Source organism: Equus caballus, chromosome 1 (genome assembly GCF_041296265.1).
Source record: "Equus caballus isolate H_3958 breed thoroughbred chromosome 1, TB-T2T, whole genome shotgun sequence".
Classification (NCBI taxonomy): Eukaryota; Metazoa; Chordata; class Mammalia; order Perissodactyla; family Equidae; genus Equus; species Equus caballus.
This window is the reverse complement of record NC_091684.1, coordinates 96,637,819-96,656,052: the sequence shown is the minus strand read 5'-3', so window position 1 is coordinate 96,656,052 and position 18,234 is coordinate 96,637,819.

Genomic DNA, 18,234 nt, shown 5'->3' with positions numbered 1-18,234 from the left:
TCATCTTTGGGGGCCATTATTCAGCCCACAGAGCTCCTTTAATGAGTAAAGCCTGCAAAGTGCTGGAGCAGAGTAGGGACTAGGATGGGGCGAGTGAGGTGCGCAGGGCACGTGACTTAAGGAGGCCATTACTCTGGGGGTCATCCTGAGTGAGGGATCAGCTCCTGAAAATGACTGCTTCCTTAAATCTTATGCATTGGGTGCCTCGCTCACCTCACCCCAGTCCGGGCCCTGTCTTGGAGTAAAGCAGAGCGACAGCACAAATAGGTGGGACTACATCTAGGCAGCAGACCTGAGCCAGTCCACTAGAGCCCCTGCTGGTTTGGGGAGCTGGGATGTGTTTGTCTGAGTGAGTGTGTGTGTGTGTGTGCGTGTGTGTTTATGGTGAGGCATAGAGAAACAGACAGGGAGGAAGATATGGAGCTGTAGAATGATTTCCCGCGATCGCAAGAGTAACACCTCACTCTGGTAACACCCCAGAGCCAAGAAGGTTTCATTCAGATGGAGCCAGTCTTAGAGAGCCGGTCTTGCCTCTATCTGGGAATTAGGATCACAGGCCAGATGGGAAATGAGATTGTCTCAGAGCTTGCCAGCATGGACACCACGGAGGACCAGATGAACACTCCCTGGAAGGTATGTGCAACAGGGAAAAGTGATGAGAAGATCACAGATTGGCAGCAATTAAACCTCCTGGGGAATGAGGTCTCAAAGAGGAAATGAAATACAGACATTACCCATCTTGTACATACAGCCACAGTCTCTTGTCTATGGGACTCATTGGGCAAGGATGTCCCTTTCCTCCTGGCTTCCCCTCTAGGACCAGAACGCTGTTCGTGCACCGTTTGCTCTGGAGCTCCTGTCTCTGGAAACTCAATGAAGAACAGCACCTTCCCCAGTCCCGGGCCTGGCTGTTTTCCTCCACACCTCCTCTTTCTCTCCCGCACACACTCCCAGCAGAGAGGACAGTGACTCACGCTAATTATACAGTAACAGGGAGAAAAAAAACACACACATTTTTTTTCCCAACAGCAGCTGGGACTTTCTATTTACTTTCCCGCTATTTATAACTCACTCAGACAAGGAGGTCTTATCTCCTCCCACCACCACTCCCCCAAATGAAATTTCTCTAGGGTGGATCCAGTTTCATTTAAATTGGTTGGACAGAGGAGCACAGCATATGTAATCCATAGTGAAAGAGATAAGGCTTTCTCCTTGTACTTGATATAAAAATAACCAACAAGCAAAATGAGCATGGATAGGGAAAAATTAATTTACTTCCCTGCCTAATTAGTAGATGCAGGATAAATGTGTCTGCTTAGCTCCCTAATTATAATAATACTTAGCAGTTACATGAAACTCTTCATCATCAGAGATACCACCCTCTTCTGACACTAAATAATTAATCTTTGGCACCCCTGTGTGAGCATCCTATCTGAGCAACAGGAGAGCTAGGAGGTCGGAGGGAGCAGAAGAGCAGGGTGAGCTGCTGAGGCCAACCCTTATCCTTAAAGGAGGAGCTGCTCCACGTGTCCCCGTCCCCCAGCCTCAGGACTTTGCTCAGAGACAACCTGTCCACCTCGGCCAGCCCAGGGTTCTGTAAGCTGCAGTCCAGCACCGAGTCCCAGAGCCCGTGGACCCCAACCTGCCAGGCTGCATATCTAAAACTCCCCTCTCTCAGTGAACGAGGCCCATGATGGACCTCAGAGTGGGAGCCCCAGGTACCATGCTGAGCAAGGAGCAGTTGCCAGATGAGCCCTACTGGGTGCCTTCAGTCTGCTAATGGGCTTTCTGGCCAGTTCCTGGTTTGATGTTCATTTGCTGTGCTCTACCTTATCCTTTATTCCATAGTGGGATCCAATTCCTAGCATGACTTGTATCAACTCAGAACTCCTGATAAGTTCTACTACTCTTCACCAGCTACCAGAAACTTCTTTTCCTCCAAACCCTGTGGCCTCACAGTCCCTGTGCCTTAGATCAGACGCCTAAGACACAATTTCAGCCTCTAATAAAGTCAGGTTTGCTGCTTTATCCTCCTGCGCAACAGGGGTGTTGCCTACTTGCCATCCTAGGGGGACACATTCTTCTGCCCACCCTCTCCCCTGCTTTCGTCAGCCTGCTCATCCTCCAGCGGGGAGCTCTCAGCATGCCCCTGGACCATGCCAACTAGGGCAGAAGACTGGCCCAGTCCAGGATTCATGTTGCAGTCGAAGGGGAAGTGCGCCCTGTCCCCTGCCCTTTGCACTTGCGAGCAGCTGCAGAGGTCCTTACCGTATCCAGACATTGGAAATACATTTGTATTACTAAAGAAAGAAAACAAATCTGATATGATCGTTATTGTGGTTGCTACTTGATAGACCCTCAATGAAGTTTGCTTAAAAAATTAAATTTCAAATCATTTGCTAGGGCCTTATTTTTTGTGACTTTCAGAAAAAAGAAAACACATAACTAAGCTCTGAAGAGGTTCTACAACCATGAGATCGTGCCTTTATCTTGTAGCAAGGGGTGGGGAGAGGGAGACCAATAAAAACAATCGTTACTTCAATTGCAGCTTTATCATATTTTTATTTTTTCCTTACTTTTATAAACATAATAGGGCATATAAATATTGCTTGAATTTAAAATTTGTTAAAGCTCAAAGCTGCTATCATGGGATAAGAATTGTAAGTTCTAATTATATAGCTTTGAGGCAACGCAATTATGCAACACTTTTTGATAAAAGAATGGGATGTGAAATAACAGATCTCTCTCCCTTTCTCATTTTCTTAATTTTGGGCTGTATTCTTAACCAAGCAAGAAGAGATAACTTCTGGATTTCTACCAATCCTCCCTCCGTAGTTCAACAAACAGTACGTTTCTGGTTGAATCGTATGTGTTCAGAAGACAGAGGAGGCAAAGAAATGCATGAGTTTGCTCCACCCTCTGACGATGTGCCTGTGGGTGATGACTCTTAACCCCATTGCACGGATGACAAATCTGAGCCCATAGGTTCTGTCTGGTGCCCAATCCCCACTGCCTACTTCTGTTTCCCCTCCACCGGGCCAGTTTAGAGCATCAGCCAGTGACAGAGAAAGGCTCTGACAAAGGAAAGACTCAGCAGGGCATGGTGCCCCAAGAAGTCACTGAGGCACCAGAATGCAGGAGGAGAATCACACTGGTCCCTAAAGGATCCCAAGTGTGGCATGAGAGTGGACGCTTCGGGGGTCAGGTTTCCATTTGATAGTAAATGGAAATGGCTGGAGCTCTCCCAGATAGTGGGCTGGCCAATGTCATGGTCAGTTCTCTGGAGATGGATAAACAGGAAAGGAATAGACTTGTCAGAGACCAGGGATGGTGTAGAAGAAATGCACGCTGCAATCAGATAACTGCCTCCCCTGAGGCCATTTCCAGCTCCGAGGAGCCCAGACTCTGTATTTGAACTCTCAAGGTCTCTGTTTCCTCATCTGCAAAATGCAAGAAGCTGAATTAAAGCCTAAATGAATGCTTGAAATGTCACAGATATGTGTGTGTGTCCTTAAATGAAACCTACACTTCAGTCTACCGTGTGAAGACTCTGCAGTGCACAGCTGTGTTCAGCGAGCCAACCACATTTATCAGAAGAAGGGACAAATAGGTTGTATTTCCTGACTGTGATTGGTTGATTGATAAAAACAATGGGGAGAAGAGATTTGTCATCCTACTCGGATTGATCAAAAATGACCTTGATGAGGCTGGACCAGTGGCAAAGTGGTTAAGTTCATGTGCTCTGCTTTGGCAGCCAAGGTTTCATGGGTTTGGGTCCTGAGCGGGGACCTACAAACTGCTCATCAAGCCATGTTGTGGTGGAATCCCTTGTATAAAATAGAGAAAGATTGGCAGAGATGGTAGCTCAGGGCCAATCTTCCTAACCAAGAAAAAAGAAAAAGATGACCTTGAGGAATGATGATCTCAGTTGGGTGGGCAGAGTTTTTCTCAGAGGAAGCCTATCTTATTTTCATAATAAAAATAACCAACATATATTCCATATGTTCTGTATCTTCCTCTTTCCAAGTGCATTCTATGTGTTTCAAATATTTAATCTGCACAACAAATTATTATTCTTGACTATCATTCCCGTTACACAGAAGGAGAAAATGAAGCTCAGACAAGATAGGCAGTGTGCCCCAAGTCCCCAGTCTGACTCTGAGGTCCTCACGCTCTCCACTGTACCCTCTGCCAGAGGATAATCAGATAAACCAGAATTCAGAGAGGTAACACATGATTCACTCTCATAATTCCACGAGAAATTATTCATGGGTAACGTGGACCTGTAAAGGAGGTGGCACAATTTTCGGTGGTGGGAGGCGTCTGCCATTTTGGAGTCTGTAGCATTCCATCTGCCTTGACTTGGGAGCCCATCAGCTTTGTAGTCTGCCTTCACTAGTGAGCCTGCCACTGAGCATCCTCTAGAAATCGTCCCAGTTCCCACTTCACGCCTGGAACCCCTATAAGGAAAGCTCAACCTGGGTTCTCCACACTCCGCTTACAGACTCATCTACAGAACCAGCTTCTCTGAGACTCCCAGCACCGCTATCTCTCCTCAGTTCTAACACCTTAAAAGGGTAAAGACAAACACACTCTCTTTTTCAGAAAATTCCTTCTGGCACATGCTGTGTTGACAAAGGGCCGCAGGCCTTTCTCTCCCCCAAACTTTCAAAACAGAAGGTCTCTGTCCAAAATAGAAGTGTATGCAATGCTGTTCCCATAAAAGAAAGAAACGAGAGGAGTCTCAGAGCCACAAACATTCTATTTCCAAGTTCAGAGCAAACAAACAATATGTCAGCCCAGAGGGGATGGATTTGGAGGGAAGGGGGAGCGAGACATGCAAAGTTTATTCTATGTTTAAATCCCAACATATGGGCCAATCCTATTTTAGGATGACAAATACTGACTTCCACATTTTGATAATTAGCGATATAAAAAGAGGAGCTAAGCTACAGTTGAAGGTCCCAGTAGGCAATCCTGCTGTCAGTGGTATGCAGACCACGCGCCCACTTTGAAGATTAGATTTGTAGAAGTCAAAGGGCATTGCCCAACTTACCCATGTATTTAAAAGCGGGGTACAGATCAGAATCTGGGCCAGTGTATTTATTACTCCTGATGAATCTCATTTTTTTCTGGGGTCAAATTTTAACAACTTGGTATATCCCTAAGATGAAACCTGCCAAGATCCAGGGTTGTTAGGAGACCCCTTGAAAGTGCTGGGCTGAGGAAAAAATGTTTCTAAAGGCTAGTGATGGGGACAGCCCGGGCCCCAGTGATCTGTATGGGTCAAATGGAGGGCTCAACAGCCCTCTGAGCCCATCCTATTTGTTGGGCTAATTGGAAATGAAGTCAAATGAAACAAATCCTCTACGCCTTTCCCATGAATGAAAGTAGGCTAGTTCTCACAGTCTATGTATGTTACACGATGCTACCAGAACCAGGACCCACGTCCCAGGACCTCAGATTGTAGCCCTTCTCTGTGCCTAAGCTGCATTCTTATTCCTCACCTTGGCTATCCTTTGACCTTGATCGTGTCTCTAATTAAGACTGCAGACTGCAGGTCTACAGTGACTCCCAGCTGGCCCCAAATTCAGGCCTCTTATACCCAGATCACGTTGAAGGTGAGTGTTATAAACAAATTATTTAAAAGATTGACGTGGTCAAATTGGAAACAAAGCAAGACTTGACTGTTGCTATCTACAAGGAATCACATTAAATTAAAAAAAAATAGATAAATTAAAAGCAAAGGGATGAAAAAATATACATGCAAACGCTCACCAAAAGAAAGCTGGAGTAGCTATATTCACTTCACACAAAAGTAGCCTTCTAAACAAGAAATATTAGCAGAGATAAAGATGACCATTAATTAATGATAATAGAGTTTAACTCTCTGAGAAGATATATTAATCCAAAAGTATATGCATCTAACAACCGAGCTTCAAAAGACATGAGGAAAACTTGATAGAACCGAACTGAGAGATACATCCATGCTGAGAATTGGACGCTTCAACACTTCTCCCTCAATTGATAGTACAAGCAGACAGAAAATCAGTAGGTCCCAGCAACCCGGAATGTAATCCAGACTTTGACAAATGAACCTAGCTCTATCACGAATGTATAACATAACCACACAAGAATGTAGGAAGGAAAGGGTCTGACCTAATTCCCTTTGGAAAACAGTGATTTCAACCAGATATCATATCATGAGGCTAAAGACAAAAAGACTTGTACATAAACACTGTATGCTAATTGGTAAATTTGTTTCTCACAGAGATAAAGATTAGTCATTCTGAAACTACATATAAACCAAATTTGGACAAAATGTGTTTAGACAGTGAAAGCCAAGTTGTTCACCATCAGAGGAAGATGGAACAGATAAGCAATGAGATAAGGCTACAATGAACCCATGATGCTGGACTGGAATTAAATGTTCTAGTGCGAACTTATATATATATATTTTTTTTATTAATGTTATGATAGATTACAACCTTGTGAGATTTCAGTTGTACATTTTTGTTAGTCATGTTGTGGGTACACCACTTCCCCCTTTGTGCCCTCCCCCCACCCCCCCTTTTCCCTGGTAACCACCGATCAGATCTCCTTATCAATATACTAACTTCCACCTATGAGTGGAGTCATATAGAGTTCGTCTTTCTCTGACTGGCTTATTTCGCTTAACATAATACCCTCGAGGTCCATCCACGTTGCTGTGAATGGGCCAATTTTGTCTTTTTTTATGGCTGAGTAGTATTCCATTGTGTATATATACCACATCTTCTTTATCCAATCATCAGTTTCTGGGCATGTAGGTTGGTTCCACGTCTTGGCTATTGTAAATAATGCTGCGATGAACATAGGGGTGCAACGGACTCTTGAGATTTCTGATTTCAGGTTCTTAGGATAGATACCCAGTAATGGGATGGCTGGGTCATAGGGTATTTCTATTTTTAACTTTTTGAGAAATCTCCATACTGTTTTCCATAGTGGCTGTACCAGTTTGCATTCCCACCAACAGTGTATGAGGGTTCCTTTTTCTCCACAACCTCTCCAACATTTGTTGCTCTTGGTTTTGGATGTTTTTGCCAATCTAATGGGTGTAAGGTGATATCTTAGTGTAGTTTTGATTTGCATTTCCCTGATGATTAGCGATGATGAACATCTTTTCATGTGTCTATTGGCCATATTCATATCTTCTTTTGAGAAATGTCTGTTCATGTCCTCTGCCCATTTTTTGATCGGGTAGTTTGTTTTTTTGTTGTTAAGCAGTGTGAGTTCTTTGTATATTATGGAGATTAACCCTTTGTCGGATAAGTGGCTTGTAAATATTTTTTCCCAATTAGTGAGCTGTTTTTTGGTTTCAATCCTGTTTTCCCTTGCCTTGAAGAAGCTCTTTAGTCTGATGAAGTCCCATTTGTTTATTCTTTCTATTGTTTCCCTCAACTGAGGAGTTATAGTGTCCAAAAAGATTCTTTTGAAACTGATGTCAAAGAGTGTACTGCCTATATTCTCTTCCAAAAGACTTATTGTCTCAGGCCTAATCTTTAGGTCTTTGATCCACTTTGAGTTTATTGTGGTGTGTGGTGAAAAAGAATGGTCAATTTTCAATCTTTTGCATGTGGCTGTCCAGTTTTCCCAGCACCATTTGTTGAAGAGACTTTCTTTTCTCCATTGTAGGCCCTCTGCTCCTTTGTCGAAGATTAGCTGTCCATAGATGTGTGGTTTTATCTCTGGGCTTTCAATTCTGTTCCGTTGATCTGTGGACCTGTTTTTGTACCAGTACCATGCTGTTTTGATCACTGTAGCTTTGTAGTATGTTTTGAAATCGGGGATTGTGATTCCGCCGGCTTTGGTTTTCTTGCTCAGGATTACTTTAGCAATTCACGGTCTTTTGTTGCCCCATATGAATTTTAGGATTGTTTGTTCAATTTCTGTGAAGAATGTTCTTGGGATTCTGATTGGGATAGCATTGAATCTGTAGATTGCTTTAGGTGGTATGGACATTTTAACTATGTTTATTCTTCCAATCCATGTGCATGGAATGTCTTCCATCTCTTTATGTCATCGTCAATTTCTTTCAAGAAAGTCTTGTAGTTTTCATTGTATAGATCCTTCACTTCCTTGGTTAAGTTTATCCCAAGGTATTTTATTCTTTTCGTTGCGATTGTGAATGGGATTGAGTTCTTGAGTTCTTTTTCTGTTAGTTCATTGTTAGTGTATAGAAATGCTACTGATTTATGCACATTAATCATAATTACTACTACTACTACTTTGCTGTAGTTGTTCATTATTTCTAATAGTTTTTCCATGGATTCTTTGGGGTTTTCTATATATAAGATCATGTCATATGCAAACAGCAAGAGTTTTACTTCTTCGTTACCTATTTGGATTCTTTTTATTTCTTTTTCCTGCCGAATTGCTCTGGCCAGCACCTCCAGTACTATGTTGAATAGGAGTGGTGAAAGTGGGCACCCTTGTCTTGCTCCTGTCCTCAGAGGGATGGCTTTCAGTTTTTGTCCATTGAGTATGATGTTGGCTGTGGGTCTGTCATATATGGCCTTTATTATGTTGAGGTACTTTCCTTCTATACCCATTTTATTGAGGGTTTTTATCATAAATGGGTGTTGGATCTTGTCGAATGCTTTCTCTGCATCTATTGAGATGATCATGTGGTTTTTGTTTTTCATTTTGTTGATGTAGTGTATCACGTTGATTGACTTGCGGATGTTGAACCATCCCTGTGTCCCTGGTATAAATCCCACTTGATCATGGTGTATAATCTTTTTGATGTATTGCTGTATTCGGTTTGCCAAAATTTTGTTGAGGATTTTTGCATCTATGTTCATCAGTGATATCGGCCTGTAGTTCTCCTTCTTTGTGTTGTCCTTGTCAGGTTTGGGGATCAGAGTGATGTTGGCTTCATAGAATGTGTTAGGGAGTACTCCATCTTTCTCAATTTTCTGGAACAGTTTGAGAAGAATAGGTATTAAGTCTTCTTTGAATGTTTGGTAGAATTCTCCAGAGAAGCCGTCTGGTCCTGGACTCTTATTTTTGGGGAGGTTTTTGATTACCGTTTCTATTTCCTTACTTGTGATTGGCCTATTCAGATTCTCCATTTCTTCCTGATTCACTTTGTGGAGATTGTAGGAGTCTAGGAATTTGTCCATTTCTTCCAGGTTGTTCAATTTGTTGGCATATAGTTTTTCATAGTATTCTCTTATGATCTCTTGTATTTCATTGGTATCTGTTGTGATTTCTCCTCTCTCATTCCTAATTTTATTTATTTGCAATTTCTCTCTTCTTTTCTTGGTGAGTCTGGCTAAGGGTTTGTCAATTTTGTTAATTCTTTCGAAGAACCAACTCTTTGTTTCAGTGATCCTTTCTATTGTCTTTTTTGTTTCAATATCGTTTATTTCTGCTCTTATTTTTATTATTTCCCTCCTTCTACTGACTCTGGGCTTTGTTTGTTCTTCTTTTTCTAGTTTTGTTAGGTGTCGTTTGAGGTTGCTTATGTGAGCTTTTTCTTGTTTAGTGAGGTGAGCCTGTATTGCGATGAATTTCCCTCTTAGGACTCCTTTTGCTGCATCCCAAATGGTTTGGTATGTCGTGTTCTCATTTTTGTTTGTCTCCAGATAATATTTGATTTCTTCTTTAATTTCTTCAATGATCCATTGTTTGTTCAGAAGCGTGTTGTTTAGTCTCCACATTTTTGCACGTTTCTCTGCTTTTTTCTTGTAGTTGATTTCTAGTTTAATAGCATTATGATCAGAAAAGATGCTTGATATTATTTCAACTCTCTTGTATTTATTGATGTTTGCTTTGTTTCCCAAAATATGGTCAATCCTTGAGAATGTTCCATGTGCACTTGAGAAGAATGTGTAACCTGCTGTTTTTGGATGAAGTGTTCTATATATATCTATTAAGTCCATCTGGTCTAATTTTTCACTTAATTCTATTATTTCCTTGTTGATTTTCTGTCTGGATGTTCTGTCCATTGGTGTTAATGGTGTGTTGAGGTCCTCTACTGTTATTGTATTGTTGTTGATGTCTTCTTTTAGTTCTATTAAGAGTTGCTTTACAAATTTTGGTGCTCCTGTGTTGGGTGTGTATATATTTATAAGTGTTATGTCTTCTTGGTGGAGAGTCCCTTTTATCATTATATACTGTCCCTCTTTGTCTTTCTTTATCTGTTTTGCTTTGAAATCTACCTTGTCTGATATTAGTATAGCGACACCTGCTTTCTTTTGTTCATTATTAGCTTGGAGTATTGTTCTCCATCCCTTCACTCTGAGTCTGTGTTTGTCTTTGGGGCTGAGGTGTGTTTCCTGGAGGCAGCATATTGTTGGATCTTGTTCTTTGATCCATCCTGCCACTCTGTGTCTTTTGATTGGGGAGTTCAATCCATTTACATTTAGAGTGATTATTGAGATATGGGGGCCTACCAATACCATTTTGTGTCTTGTTTTCCGGTTCTCTTCAATTCCTTTTGTTTCTCTTCCCATGGTTTAGTCTGTTCTGATGGAGAGCTGCTACTCTCTGTTGTTGTCCTTCTACTTATCTCCTCTGCTCTTGGTTTTGTAGCCCCTTTCCTTTTTTGGATTTTTCAGGAATGAGGGTTTTCCTGAGGATTTCCTGAAGAGGAGGTTTTGTGGCAATGAACTCCCTTAATTTTTGTTTATCTGGGAAAGTTTTTATTTCTCCATCGTATTTGAAGAATATTTTCGCTGGGTAGAGAATTCTCGGCTGTAGATTTTTGTCCTTCAGATTTTTGAATATATCATTCCACTCTCTTCTAGCCTGTAAAATTTCTGCTGAGAAATCTGCTGATAGCCTGATGGGGGTTCCTTTGTAGGTTAGTTTCTTTTGCCTGGCTGTCCTTAGTATTTTCTCCTTGTCATTGACTTTTGCTAGCTTCACTACTATATGCCGTGGAGTTGGTCTTCTTGCATTGATAAAGTTTGGAGATCTATTGGCTTCTGTCACCTGAAGATCCATCTCTCTCACCAGATTTGGGAAGTTCTCAGCCATTATTTCTTTGAATAGGCTTTCTGCCCCTTTCTCCTTCTCTTCTCCCTCTGGTATACCTATAATCCTTACATTGCATCTCCTAATTGTGTCTGATAATTCTCAGAGAGTTTCTTCATTTCTTTTTAGTCTTGCTTCTCTCTCCTCCTCTGCCTGCGGCAATTCTATATTGCCATCTTCCAAACTGCTAATTCTTTCCTCCATATTATCGGCCCTACTGTTCAGAGCATCTAGATTTTTCTTAATCTCGTCTATTGTGTTCTTCATTTCCAATATTTCTGTTTGGTTCTTCTTTATCGTATCAAACTCTTTTGTGACATAGCTCCTGAACTCGTTGAGTTGTCTGCCTTTAGTGGAGGGGCTACGCCCAGCATTCAACTCCGGGAAAGTCCCGGAGAGATTCCCAGAGGGCAGGGTGACCTCCAGCTGCCGTTGCCGCCCTGTGGGGCTAGGGATTGCCGGAGATCTTGGAGAGGACTGGGACAGGGTGAAGCTCCAGAGGCCTGCTCCGCGCCCCAGAGGGGAAGCTCCAGAGTTCTGCCCAGGCAGCAGACAAAACTCTCTGTCTGCTATTAGCGGAGGGGCTACGCCCAGCATCCACAATACCGGGAGGGTCCCAGAGAGGAGAATATCAGGCAGGGCAGCAGCTGACCAGCTACCACTGAAATCAGGATCTCTGGCAATCCCGCAAGACAGGGCAAAGGGCTCCCCGAGTTCCTGGGGAACAGGACTGGGGCTGGGGGGAGTTCCAGCGACCCAGCTCCGTAGCCTAGGGGGAAACCCTACAGGCTCACAGCAGCCTCAGGGAAGCCTCTGCACAGCACTAGTAGAAAGCACCCATCCGGCAGCCACAAGGCTGGAAGACCCCGAGACAAAAGTAGCATAGCTAGGTGAACTAACCACAGACTATAGAAGATGCCAATAGCTCTCCTGCGACCCACAGTGGACAAGTGAGATTCAGTGGGTGCCGACAGCGACGGAGTGACAAATATAAGTGATCCCACCCCTGGCCGCTGGAAAAGCCCATAACACCGTTGCAGACCCCAAGGAGGGAGCACATCTAGGTGGGCTGCAACAGTAGGCACCAGCAGCCTGAAGCCCCCCTGTGACGGCCCCCACGGCAGGGGAGGGAATCCAAAGGACCACTGTGACTACGAGGAGGCGCCCAGGCCCAGCTAGCAACTACGGACAGGGTTCCTGGTTGGTGCAGTATAAACAGCGGCTCCCCCACCGCAGCAGCTGAAACAAGTGAAAGGAGCAACTAAACTCTATCTCTATGTGGAGGCACAAATCAACAACATCAAGCAATATGAAAAAATACATTAAATCTCCAGAACAGAAAGAAAATAACAAATACACAGAAAACAATCTCAAAGAAAATGAGATATATAACCTAAATGATGATGACTTCAAAACAGCCATCATTAAAATACTCAATGAGTTAAGAGAGAATTCTGACCGACAACTCAACGAGTTCAGGAGCTATGTCACAAAAGAGTTTGATACGATAAAGAAGAACCAAACAGAAATATTGGAAATGAAGAACACAATAGACGAGATTAAGAAAAATCTAGATGCTCTGAACAGTAGGGCCGATAATATGGAGGAAAGAATTAGCAATTTGGAAGATGGCAATATAGAATTGCCGCAGGCAGAGGAGGAGAGAGAAGCAAGACTAAAAAGAAATGAAGAAACTCTCCGAGAATTATCAGACACAATTAGGAGATGCAACGTAAGGATTATAGGTATACCAGAGGGAGAAGAGAAGGAGAAAGGGGCAGAAAGCCTATTCAAAGAAATAATGGCTGAGAACTTCCCAAATCTGGTGAGAGAGATGGATCTTCAGGTGACAGGATCTTCAGCCTCCCGGCAGCTGGAGGTCGCCCCGCCCTCTGGGATTCTCTCCAGGACTTTCCCGGAGTTGAATGCTGGGCGTGGCCCCTCTGCTAATGGCAGACAGAGAGTTTTGTCTGCTGCCCGGGCAGAACTCTGGAGCTTCCCCTCCGGGGCGCAGAGCCGGCCTCTGGAGCTTCCCCCAGCCCCAGTCCGCTCGGAGATCTCCGGCAATCCCTAGCCCCACTGTGCAGGCAGTGGCAGCCGGGGGACCTCCGTACCCTCAGCGACTCTCTCTGGGACCCTCCAGGTGCCGCGAACACCAGGCGGGATCTCCCCGCCAATGGCGGGGAGAGACTCTCCCCGCAGGCCCAGGTGTGCAACTCCAAAGTTTCCCTCTGCGTTTAGGAGTAGTTGCGGGGGGTTTAGGTAGGGTTCTGGTCACCTGTTTCCACCGTCGCTCCTCTGTTGTGTGCTCGCTCCTGCCCTAGATGTGTGTTGATCTTCTGGGGGCGTCCGTTGGAAGAAAGCCGCTTGCGGGTACTAGGCTGTTCGGTCGGGGTCGGAGAGTTTTCACCTATTTCCACATCCTCCCGGAGGAAAGTCCGTCCGCCTTCCGATGTATAGTCGCGTGGGTCTCTCAGACGTCCTGAGATGCTGTCTGGATATCCTTTGTTAAGCAATAAGTGTCCAAATAATTGTAGACTCGAAGGGGGAGAGACAAAGAGGACTACTCACGGTGCCATCTTGGATCCTTCTCACAAACTTATATTTTTAATGTATGTACAAATATATAGATATATACATAAGTATATATTTATTTCTGGAGAGAATGAGAGAGAGAGAAAGAGACAGAGGAATCTTGATCTCTAACTACCACTCTGATCTCCTTGGAGAAACGGGCCTTTCCAGGACTGGAACAGGATGCTACAAGATTAGCCTGAAGCATCTTTTGGTGCCAAAGTTTAGGAAATGTTTAAAAATGAAGAAACATAAAAGCATGAGGGCATCTCAAAAGATCGCAGGAACCAATCTGAAAGAGCTCCCAGTGGCCAAAATTGGAATAATTTGATCAAGAAAATGAAAAATGATAGTATTAGCTTATAACCCAAGGAATAAAATAAATATCCATAAGTCCATCTTGATAGAAATACATAACTGAATAAATAAGTAAATGAGGTATAAAGGGTTATTTGGCCTTAAAGAAAAATTCTAATTAATAAACGTAGATGAGAGAAACGGAAAATTGCCACTAGAATGCCACAGTAATAATCACTGCAAACAAAATCCACCGAGAAATGTTAAATTTAGTGGAAGAAATAGGAAAGAGAAATAGGATATTTGCACATCTTCTAAGTATCTCTCCTGAAATATTTATTAGCTATGACGGTGATTTTAACAGATGCTCACAAATTCTTTGCTACTTAGCCTTCCAGGTGGTGGAGTTTAATTCCTTATCCCTGAGGCATAGGTTGGATTCAGTGAGTCACATCCAACAAATAGAGTAAGGAAAGGGGAAAAAATAATAACTTTACAGTAGAGAATCCTTGTAGACATGGCTTTAACCAAATGGTCAATGCTAACATCACCTGTCACATTCATACCATGTGCCGCTGACGATGATGCAATATAAAATGACCATCGCGTCTCAGATGTTCTTCCCCAAAATCTCAGTCTAATCATGAGAAAACATCATACAAACATAAATCAGGGAGCATTTTATAGCCAGTACATTTCAGAAGCGTCAAGGTCACCAAGTCAAGAAATAATTGAGGAGTTATCACTGATTAAATTGAGGATTCGTGACAACCAGGTGCAATGTACAATGCAAGATTGGATCATAGAATCAAGAAAAAGGACATTAGTGGAAAAACTGAGGAAATCTGAATAAAGTCTGTAGTTTACTGATTGGTATTGTTCTCATGTTAGTTTCTTAGTTTTGATAATTGAACCATGATTATGGAAGATGTTAGCATGAGGAGAAGCTGTGTGTGGGGTGTAAAGAAACTGTCTTTGCAACTCTTCTCAAAGTCTGAAATTATTTCAAAAAAATTAAAGGAAATAAAGTGATATGGAGTCTAAAAATATTCTACCTTGGAAATAAAGATTCTCTGGGTTGACACTCTATTTCATTGTCCTGTTCTGAATTGTCAACAATTTTCACTCAGTCCTAGTGGTTTCCATATCATAAGAGTATAGAAATTCTCTGCTCACTATGAGTTCATCTTTGGTGTCATCCAAGTAGGGGTAGATTCCATTTGTTAAACATTTGACCAAGCTGCATATAGTTTGGTTCCTGGAAATGAGAATCATAAGTCTCACCAATATAAAAATAAAAAGTCAGTCTTGCAATAATTTTTTACATCTTTCATATCATTTTCCTGTCTGTCTCACAAAGCAGAGTAACTTTGTTTTCTCCTAAATAACCTAATTGTCGATCTCTGTATAATGCATCACACATGTGCTAAGTCTCATTAAAACAATTTTGTTTCATAATACTGTAAGGAACTATGGGATTTGTGTTTTAAATAGTACATATACTGTACTGTATATTTTATTGTATGTGTATGCCTTTTGTTTTACTTGTGTTTATCCTACAATTAACATTTCCCAATACATGTGTAGATAAATTCAGTGACATTCCTATGTCTCCTCTTCTGAGGATGACAGAATCCTAAACCCAATATATCCATGGTATATAAAAAAGATTTTCCCAAAGTCTGTTGCAAGGAATATTATTCTTTTAAGAAGGTCCCAGATCAAAGAAACCTATGATGAAATTAACATGAAAAAGCCTGCCAATGCGTGAGCATGGAATAGTTTTCCATTTCTCTGTGTATTCAATTTCTTTCAAAAATATCTTACAATTTATAGTGTACAGGTCTTTCACTTCCTTGGTTAAATTTATTTCTAGGTACTTTATTTTTTTTGTTGCCATTGTAAGTGGAATTGTATTCTTGATGTCTCCTTCTGCTAGGTTGTTGTTAGTATGTAGAAACACAACTGATTTTTGTATGTCGACCTTGTACCCTTCAAGATTACTGTATCCATTTATTATTTCTAATAGTTTTTTGGTGGATTCTTTAGGGTTTTCTATACATAAAATCATGCCATCTACAAATAGTGACAGTTTGCTTCTTCCATTTCAATTTGGATAGCTTTTATTTCTTTTTCTTGCCTAATTGCTCTGGCTAGGACTTCCAATACTATGTTGAATAAGAATGGCAAGAGTAGGCATCCTTGTATTATTCCTGTTCTTAGAGGGATAGCTTTCAGGTTTTATCATTGAGTATGATGTTAGCTATGGGCTTGTCATATATGGCCTTTGATATGTTGAGGTATTTTCCTTCCACACCCATTTTACTGAGAGTTTTCATTATAAATGGATTGTGAATTTTGTCAGTGCTTTCTCTGCATCTGTTGAGAGGATTGTGTGATTCTATTCTTCATTTTAATAATGTGGTGTATCATGTTGATTAATTTTCAAATGTTGACTATCCTTCTATCCCTGGAATGAATCCCACTTGATCATGGTGTATGATCATTTTAATGTATTGTTTATTTGATCTGCTAATATTTTGTTGAGGATTTTTGCATTTGTGTTTATCAGTGATACTGCCCTGTAATTTTCTTTTTCTGTGTTGTCCTTGTCTGGTTTTTGTAATAGGGTAATGTTGGCCTTGTAAAATGAGTTAGGAAATGTTCCTTTCTCTTCAATTTTTTGGAATAGTTTGAGAAGGATATGTATTACATCTTCTTTAAATATTTGGTAGCATTCACCATAGTTAAAATGTCTGTATTACCTAAAGAAATCTATAAAGTCAATGCAATCCATATCAAAATTTCTATGACATTTTTATGGAAATAGAACAAAGAATCTTCAAATTTGTATGGAACAACAAAAGACCCTGAACAGCCAAAGCAATTCTGAAAAAAAAAAAAAAAGAACAAAGCTGTAGGTATCAGACTCTCTGATTTCAAAGTATACTGCAAAGATATAGTAATTTTTTTCTGCTTTATCTCCCCAAACCCCCCCGTACACAGTTGTATATCTTAGTTGCAGGTCCTTCTAGTTGTGGGATGTGGCACGCCGCCTCAACGTGGCCTGAAGAGCGGTGCCATGTCCACACCTAGGATCCGAACCCTGGGCCGCCGCAGGAGAGCGCGTGAACTTAACCACTCGGCCACGGAGCCGGCCCCAGATATAGTAATTAAAACAGGATGTTACTGGCAAAAAAACAGATACACGCATCAATGGAACAGAATTGAAAGCTCAGAAATAAACCCACACATTTATGGACAGATACTTTTCAACAAGGGAACCAAGAATATACAATGGAGAAAGAAAAATCTCTTCAATAAACAGTGTTGGGAAAACTGGATAGCCATATGTGAAAGAATGAAACTAGACCACTATCTTCCACCATCCACAAAAATTAACTCCAAATAGATTAAAGACTTCAATGTAAGACCTGAAACCACAAAACTCCTAGGAAAACACATAGGCAGTATGATCTTTGACATCAGTCTTTGCAATATCTTTTTGGATATATCTCCTCAGGCATGGGAAACAAGAGAAAAAATAAACAAATGGGGCCATATCAACTAAAAAGCTTTTGCACAGCAAAGGAAACCATCAACAAAACAAAAAGACAACTTACTGATTGGGAGAAGTTATCTGCAAATCATATATCTGATAAGGAGTTCATATGTAAAATATATATATAACTCATACAACTTAACAATGAAAAAAACAACCTGATTGAAAAATAGACAGAGGATGTGAAGAGACATTTTTTCCGAAGAAGATATACAGATGGCCAACAGCCACATGAAAAGATGTTCAACATCACTAATTATTAGAGCAGTGCAAATAAAAACCACAATGAGATATTCACCTCATGCTTGTCAGAATGGCTATTATTAAAAAGACAAGGGGGCTGGCCCTGTGGTGAAGCAGTTAAGTTTGCTCACTCTGCTTCAGCAGCCCAGGGTTTGCCTGTTCGGATCCCCGGCCCGGACCTACACACAGCTCATCAAGCCATGCTGTGGCAGGCATCCCACATATGAAGTAGAGGAAGATGGGCATGGATGTTAGCTCAAGACCAATCTTCCTAAGCAAAAGGAGGAGGATTGGAGGTGGATGTTAGCTCAGCGCTAATCTTCCTCAAAAAAAAAAAAAAGGCAAGTGTTGGAGAACATTTAGAGAAAAGAGGACCCTTGTGCACTGCTGGTGGGAATGTAAATTAGTGCAGCCACTATGGAGAACAGTATGGAGATTCCTCAAAAAATTAAAAATAGAAATACCATATGATCTAGCTATTCCATGTCTGGGTATTTATCCAAAGAACATGAAAACACTGATTAGAAGAGATATAT